The sequence below is a fragment of the Zingiber officinale genome, chromosome 1A (genome assembly GCF_018446385.1).
Source record: "Zingiber officinale cultivar Zhangliang chromosome 1A, Zo_v1.1, whole genome shotgun sequence".
Taxonomy (NCBI): domain Eukaryota; kingdom Viridiplantae; phylum Streptophyta; class Magnoliopsida; order Zingiberales; family Zingiberaceae; genus Zingiber; species Zingiber officinale.
Genome location: NC_055987.1, coordinates 90,152,396 through 90,161,446, shown reverse-complemented (window position 1 = coordinate 90,161,446; position 9,051 = coordinate 90,152,396). Strand labels below are relative to the sequence as shown.

The 9,051-nt window shown below is 35.7% G+C and overlaps 1 pseudogene; it reads left to right on the top strand.

Annotated features, from left to right (window-relative positions):
- The first annotated feature begins 3,750 nt into the window (after window positions 1-3,750).
- Window positions 3,751-4,353, top strand: LOC122006454 (annotated as a pseudogene).
- The last annotated feature ends 4,698 nt before the right edge of the window (window positions 4,354-9,051 follow it).

Here is a 9,051-nt window from a genome sequence, read left to right as displayed (position 1 = left end):
TAGCCATATGAAAGTTTACAATACACCACAAAAGATAACATGTCATCTTGTCATTTCCATTTTGGGAGAAAGACATAATACCATATTTCAGACAAAGACAGCAGATGTCATTAAAGGAATGACAAAGGTGGTGTAGGGAAGATAGCCTCATAGTTATGCTACTCGTAAAAGTGTCATGAAAGGAAGAATGATGGTGAGAGTGAGAAGGCTCGTAAAAGAGTGATGATATGGAAGAGATAATGCCAAGCGTCCCTCTATGATACCATCATTTTATATAAAAACAAGGCCGCTAAAAAATCTAGGAATAGGAGTATCATGCGCTCACAGTTGCCCTTCTACCAAAGTTGGATCTTGCCTATGTTCATGGGCCATGATTTATAACAAGTATGAGTGGTCATTCTATGGAAGTGATGGATCAATGATCCGGAGTATGTAAGTCTCCATTAATATTAATTGATTACTCGTCATATATTAATTGGTGTCAGCTAGCTTCTACAATGTGGAGCAGCTATTGTAGGGTAGTTGCTATAACGTGGAGTAGCTATTGTAGGGTAGCTACTATATTGTGTAGCAGCTACTGTATGGTAGCTACTATATTGTGTAGCATCTACTGTCGAATAGTTGCTATAAGTTTTTATAGCTACCCGATTGATAGTTGATACATGATATAGCAGTTACAACTTAAATCATAAAACACTAAAATGTATCAACCATAAAAACAATATAATACTGGATATAAAAAATGACAACCCTTACAAATATAAATGTCTATTAATTATTTAGTAGCAACTAAGTAGATAACTTGAAAAGACTTACCATTGAAAGGTTTGTGGGAAATGATGTTTAGCAAGTTTCTTGCAAATGATAAAATAAAAAAATGGTAAGAAAAGTTTGTTTGGAGTGTCGAAGTAACTGCTACACCATTGTAGCAACTATCTGTCGAAGTAGCTACTAAAATGTTGTAGTAGCTAACCATCGAAGTAGCTGCTACAACATTGTAGCAGCTAACATTCCAAGTAGCTGATACAACATTGTAGTAGCTAGCTATCAAAATAGCTACTACCACATATAGAAGCTAGTTGCTGAAGTAGCTGCTACACGTTATAGTAGATAGTACAGAGATTTTATGTTTTAGCATAAATCCTAATATATTATTAGGATTTAAGGGAATTAAGACTTAAATTTAAATACCTTACCATCGAATGAAATGTGGAAAATTGAAGCTCCCAAAATTGGCAAGTTTGCTACAAATTATACAACTAAAAAAATATAAGGTATTATTTAAAATAAAAATATTAATAACATTGTATGTATCCTGTTTACTCTCGATGGACTGGTGTATAGCGCCTTTAAAATAATTAACTTGTGTAGATGCTTTTATCCAGGTGTCATAAACACCAGATTGACATCCAATAAAAATAATATATGTCTTGCCCTATATTAATTAAATAGATCATTTAGAATCATGTATAAATAATATATTTTATGAATAGAGGAAATTACAACTTAAAATGAAATGACTTAGCAAGTAGCGGTTATACATTATAGAAGTTACATTTCAAAATAGCTGCTACAGCCTATAACAGTTAACTTTCCAACACTATTAGAAAACTAGGCTTTTGAGACAAAAATTTTAAGACAGTGACAAAATTTGTCTCAAATACTAAGTAATTAAGACAGTAATAATAGATGTCTCAAAATTTTACATGGAGACATTAACTTTAAGACAGTATTTAAGATTTTGTCTCAAATTCAACTAAATAAGACACCTAATGTAACATACCAAAAATGTAAATAAGGATATACTAACTAAAATTTTGTTATTTTAAGGAAAATAAATATAATCCAGTATATAATTTATTAGGAAATAAGTTTATATGAATTTAAGATATTTACTGAAATTTTTCTGGATTTTAAAGGAATTATTTTATATTTTAAAGGTTAAAATTGGATAAAAGATAAAGACCGTTTGTAATACCTAATTAAGTGAGGAGTTAATTATATATATATATATATACCTAAGTTTAGAGCTAAACCTTGGTTTTAATTGCCTTAAGGGAATTCCGCCGCTCACCTCTCACGGAATCCCCAATCCTCTTCCTCTCAACTTCACCGCCGCAACCCAAGCTCTCGATTCGGGCCGAGATCTTGGCTGATTGTTGACGCCACGCCGGCGATCTCCTCTGTGGACAAGCCTTCCTCTCCGTCGCGTCGTCCTGTGGCTAAGGCTCCCGGCAGTGGCAAAAGAAGGAGAAGGCAAGTACATCCTCTATGATGATATGGGATTGATGAGGTAAAGGATAGGTAGCTAGGTAGGTTGATAAACTTGCCAACAAAGTCTGATTGATGGATTGTGTTAGGGATCGATTTCTTTCCGCGTTGTTCTTGATTCGGCTTGAGGTTCCGTTGGTGTTCTTGCTTGGTTCGCATTGCTTCTGGATTTTTTTGCCAGTGCATTTTGTGGTGATGAGTTCGATTTTTCCCAGAGTGTTCTGCTCATGGTTCTTCTGGTGTCCGATGGGTTGTGATTGAGTTTGGATTCTATTTCTTATGTGAAGTGGATGTTACGAGTTTACTGTGTCACACTTGTTTGCTTAAATGCTTGACTAAGATATCGATTGGTAGAATGAGTTGTGATCGAGCTTTTGTGAAGTTCTAGATTCAGCTTGAGATTTCTGTCAGGTCTTGATTTCGGATTGGGTTTCCATGAGGTTTTTGCTATGGTTTGTGGTTGAAATGAGTTTTGATTGGTTTCTTCTTGTCAATTTGAGCTTGGAATCCAGTTTTTGGTAGCCTTGATTAGTTACAATGATGTTAAATTTGTTTTTGCGCATCTGGAAGTTTTGAAAAAGGTCGTTGGGATTTTTATAGGGTCTGTTGATGATCTTGCTGCATTCCTTTTTGTTTTCGAGAACACTGGATGAAATTGGGCTTTGATATGGAATTACCTTTCGAGATTGTTATGTTCCTTTGTTGTGGTTTTTTATTTCTATTTTGGTTCTTGATGTTGTCCGTTTGTGTTCGGTAAAGATTGGACGAAATGGGAATGTTATGGGACTTCCCTGCATCGTTGTTTTTCTGTACCCAAGCAGCTGTGGATTTCAGTTTTCTTAGTTACCCTTAAGTGTTCTTCAATTGAGTTGGCATTGGGTTTCCTCTTCCTGGCAGTAACAAAGATGAGGGGGTTTTCTTTCAATGGTGTGCACATCTTCTAGTTAGCTGAATTTTATTCCATGATAGCTGAACTTGGGTAGTTGTGATCCATCAATTCTGTGAAATTTGAACGTTATTGCAATATTGAAGTTTAATGTAGTTGCTTCACCTAACTGCTTAGGAGGTGTAGAATTATGGAAGAACTAGAGTTGTAGTCCTTATTTATTATGCATGAGTCCTTATTATTCGTTAGTTATCCTATGTTATACATGATTTATTAATTGTTGTGAATACAGAATGAATTGAATGTATTATTGTTATAGGTATAACGTGAATTGAGCATATTTTATTATGTGGCTAATTGGATGGGTATGAGCATATGTTGTGACAGTACGGGTTGGGTGCTCCGGGATGAGCTCCGGGAAGGGCCCTTCCAAATATGACTGATATTATTATTTATTGTTAGCTTCGGCTATATGACTGCATGTTCTCTAGGAGATACCTCTAGGGTCATGGGACTATTTGACTGGCTCTATTAGTGGTTACTGGATATATGGCATACTCACCCCTATTAGCTATGTATGATCTTTCACATATTGCATTTTTCCTTCGCTCTACTGTATTTGAGTTATGTTTCATGTTGGTGGGAAGCTTAAACTGAAAGGAAAAGCATTAGATGTGAAGGGAGGTGGCGTGAAAAAGAAGAAGAAGCATAACTATGAAATAGATTCCAAGACTGAAAACCAGGAACTTACAGAAGGTAGATTCTTACTATTTTTTTCTCTAGAAAATATTTTATAATCATACCAAGCAATTTCAAGATTATTCTGTCCTACCTTGGCCTTTAATGAGATGTTCTTGTTTTCTGATGCTTATTAAAATCCACTTTATTTGAGAAGGGATGTAACAATTTTTTAAGATTGATTATGGTATTATACAGGTGGGAGTTCTGGATTATCAACTGATCCAACTGAAGTCCTCACTGAAGCCAAGAAGGTTGGGTCTGAAGGACAAGCCCCATCAGTCGATGATCACTTGACACCAGCAGAAAGGCGATATATTGAATAGAGGGAGAGGATTAATGCGAAAAAGCTGGCGAAGACATCAAACAAGTCTCACCGTGATCGCATCCAGGATTTCAATCAGTATCCGGCAAATCTCAGTAAGCATTATGGCATTACAAAGGTGGGTCCGGGTTAACTATATGGTACTATCTTGAACGAACTACTAGATTTAGAAATTAAAAGGTATCGTTAGTTTATTTAAATAATTGACTTTTATAATAAATTTTGATAGTTTTGTAATACGTACATCCTTTTTTATTTAGGTTGCAGATAATATTATTTTACATGAACGAGGATTGGATAACCAACAGGTACATTGGTAGTTGTTTTCATAAGAATTTTTTTTAGTTTTATTAACAATTTTGGTGATGTAGTAGTGTACATATTTTTAAGCTGTAGATAAATTTATTTTACAGGTGCAACAACTTGAAAGGCATAAAGATATTGACAAACACATAGATCATCATTTCTTATTACGAGATGAAGAGGTTTGTTTAACTTGCGGTTGTTTATGTTGTATATATATAGTTGCAATAAAGAGGATTATGTGTTAGATGATGAGATTTCTTATTGAAATATTCTATTTATTGATTTTTTTGAACAGTATATATTATAAATCATCTTTACCTCTAATAAGAGTTTTTTTTATGTTCAGGATTCTGGTGAAGAAGGATTATAGAAGTTATCTCTAGATCACGAGTTGTTCTTTAGACTTTCTTTTTGTGTAACTTTCATGGAAATAATTGTTTTTTTATTATCAAATTAATGATAGATATGTAGATATTTCTGTTATTGGATGAATATTGGATGCATTTCAATTAATGATTATAGAATTTTATATTGTGGATATCATTTTTAATTTATAAAAAGAGAGTTTTTTCTTTTGTTTTGAAATTGCAATTTAATAAATTTAATCTAGATTAATTTGTATAATAATGTTCTTTAAAGATTATTAATTTTTGTCATAATTGTTGCATCTAACAAGTTAAAATACTAGGGACAGTAATTTACTGTCTTCACTTCTATTTGAGACAGCACATTACCATCTCGATTTAGTGTCTTTAGTTTTTTCACAGGATAAGACATAACATTTGAGACAAAATAATAACTGTCTTAAATACTATTGAGACAATTGGATAACTGTCTCATCACCGTCTTAAATAGCATTTGAGACAGTATAACTGTCTCAAAAATTTTTTGAGACGCTTGCATTAGGGACGACTACATTACCGTCTCATCACCATCTCAAAAACATTTTGAGACACTAAATTTATAGTTTAAGACATATTTTGTTGTGTCTCAAAAGCTTAGTTTTCTAGTAGTGCAAGTAGCTACTACATGTTATAATAGCTAACTGCCAAAATAGTTGCTACAATGTGTAGCAGTTAGTTCTTGTACATTGTAGTATAAATCTTAATAATATCTTAGGATTAGAGATAATTAAAGATTTAAATCATTTTAAAAAAACTTTTACCAAGTTTATATACATAACGAACCTATTTTAGGTGTAATATCTGCTAGAAAATATAACTACTATAAAAATATTATATAACCAAAAAATTATTTAAATTTATTTTAAAAAATTATTCACAATGAAAGAACATATTATTTGTCAAATATTTTTTTAATAGGGTTTATGCTATAACGACATGAAGTACAAGCATAGCAGCTACAAAGTGTAGCAGATAGTTGGACACTTATCTGCTACTTGTTAAAATCTAATATTTTAATGTATCATCAAGATTATCACTAAAATTTGACGTATTCCTTTGATAGAATTTAATGACGAGCCAGAGAACTTTTGGACTTATTGTATTGCAATTGTGGTGTAGATGTGTGAACATTGACATCTAATTGAGCCTTATAGATGCAACCATGGCATTCCAAGAATATGCTAGTCAAGTAGTTGATCGCCCTTCTTATCTTTTCCATTTACCTCGCGTGGTGGTGGGAGAAGTTTGGGCGAACAGATCAACAGAAGAGCCTTCTTGAAATTCATTGAAGCACACAGTCTACAAGATGGAAGAATAGAACATGAAAGACACATAAGCAGATTTTGAACAAAGATATTCCTTTCTGAACCCCAAACTAGCTACATACAACCATATAAAAGCTTACAATACACCATGGAAAACATGACTACCTTGTCATTTCTATTTTAGGAGGAAGACACAATACCATATTTCAGACAAAGACAGTGTATATCATTAAAGGAATGATGAAGGTGGTGTAGGGAAGATGGCGACATAGTTATGTTACTCGTAAAAATGTCATGAAAGGAAGAATGACGGTGAGAGTGAGAAGGCTCGTAAAAGAGTGATGATGTGGAATCAACTTTGGCCTTCTCTTTGAGCAGTCTTCCTCCTTGGCTTCTTATCCCTAGAAAGCGCATGCATATCATTTTCGTCCGCCGGTGTACTCTTCCTCAGCTTCTCATCCCTCAGATGCACTGAGCTCGTTGACTCACTTCCTGTGGCATCATTCTCCCTTGCTACATTTTTTGCTCGACTTCTTGTATTCCTAAGTCTCTACACATGTAACGACCCGCCTTCTACTACTAGGCTGTAAGGCCGATCGTCACATTATGATGTGCTAAACTATTCCCTGACCATTACTAAAACTAAATGCGGAAGCTGTACTAATTAAAATTTTGCTAAACGGCTAACATTTCTTGGTTTTATACATGCTAAGGGAGGTAAACTAACCATTCATAACATGTTTTACCTTCCCCATGGCCAAGGAACTAAACTTAGACACTTCCCCGCTGATACCAGACCTCCCAATCGATCCACGGATCGATTGGAATAGTCGGATCGATCCAGTGATCGATCCAGCCGGCTACTGTATGCGGGACATAGGTTGGATCGATCCAGCACGCTACTGTGCTCGGGCAATAATCTGGATCGATCGACTGATCGATCCAGGCTGGTCAATCGATCCCAGGGCCTTCTGTTCACGACGGAATTGGCTGGATCGATCGGCTGATCGATCCAGACGCCTACTGTTCGCGAGCCGAATCACCCAGTCGATCAGTTGATCGATTAGAGACCTTCGAATCGATCAGCTGATTGATCCGAGTTTCTGATTTCGACCAAATGTCTGATTTCAGCACTTGTTCATGCCAAAATCACCTACAACAATTCTAAACCAAATATCAAACATTCTAACAACATTTAAATGACATTCTAAGCATGATTACTAACAATCTAAACAGGTCTTTCATAATTCATGCATCAAAACAACTAAAAATGCGGAAATTAACATGATATAAATCTAAAGTATTAGTTTGCTAGTTTTTCCAAGATCTTTACTCCAGGTTCCTTCCACACACATCTTCATCCTTGCATTGACCTCCAGCCTCCGCTAGTCCATCTTTCCTTTACCTTTATCTGCAGTATAAGGAAAAGAAGTATCTATAAGCTTTCGCTTAGTAAGAAACCATCTACCTCACAAAAACATGCATACGATGCATTTATGCTTTTAAAACATGCTATTTGAAATATGTACTGATTAAACTAAAACATGGCATGCTATCAAACAATACATGGAAATCAAAAGCTAAACATGGCATACTATCATCTAAAGCATGTGTAACTAGAAGCTGAGCATAGTGTTATCATACATAACCATAAAAATGAACTGAACTGAAGCATAAACTGAGCTAATTCTAGCGAGTGCTAAAGCTATACTGATCTCACCTAACTATTTAGTGAGAGTTCAAAACTACATACATAATAGATGAAAATACATAAACATGCTGCTGTTTGGGCCCGGCAACTGTACGTGCTATGCGCGCGTCCCTAACTAGACCCAGGTTTGCAAGTCCCGAATTTAGTAGGGTTTACTAGGTTATCTAAACCTAGGGACCGACTATGGGAGCCCAGCCCAATGGATATCTAATCCTGTACAGTGCCACTGAAAAGTAAAATACTGAATATAACTAATTATTGCTTGTCTTGCTCTTTCTAGGCTATCTGAACCTAGAGCTAGGTTATCTGAACCCAGAGGCGACTATGGGAGCCCACCCATTGGACATCTAGTCCTGTAAAAGCTGAAGTAAGACTAAATAATCTGTAAAAATGCTTCTATTGCATTTATCTAAGCTACTAAAATGCCTAAGTTGCATTTTACTGCGATAAGCAATATAATCGAACACTTGATGTGCGCTAATTCACCTCCCTTGTGTCGAAAGTCTATGTACTGTTAAACTAAAACATAAAATCCACACGGAAGCTACTTATACTGCAGGTGAGGGGTTTCTTACCTCGTACGCTAGTTTCCTTACGGTTCTAGTCGCTAGGTTTCCGGAGAAGACGATCCTTTCGATAGTCTTCTTGCGCCAACACGTTCCTCTCGCGTAGGGGAACGTTCTTGTGTCGGAGCCGCTGCCGGAAGATGTCCCTGGGGCCCTAGGCTTGGTGCGCCGAGAGAGAAAGAGGAGGGAGAAGGGGCGTCAGCGGTGAGGGTTGGAGAGGAGGAGAAGTTGCCGAACCAAACAAAATAAACCAAACCCCACTTAAAGTTTCTATTTATATTAAGTGGGTAGCTCGGCCCAACTTAAATATAAATATAATTGATTCCCCTTTCTTTTAGCACGGCCCTGCTGGGTTCAACTGGTTGCTTAAGCGGTCTAAAGGTTTAGCGGACCCGAGAGGTCTCGGGTTCGATTCTCGCTTAAGCTATTTTGCTTTTCTAATTATTTTTGCTACTTCCGCTACCCTAAAAATTCTGGAAAAATATCTAAAAATTTCAGAATAATTATAGAATATTTCTAATATAGTTTTGAGAATTTTTGGGCGTTACAATCCCCCATACCTTATAAAAAGTTCATCCT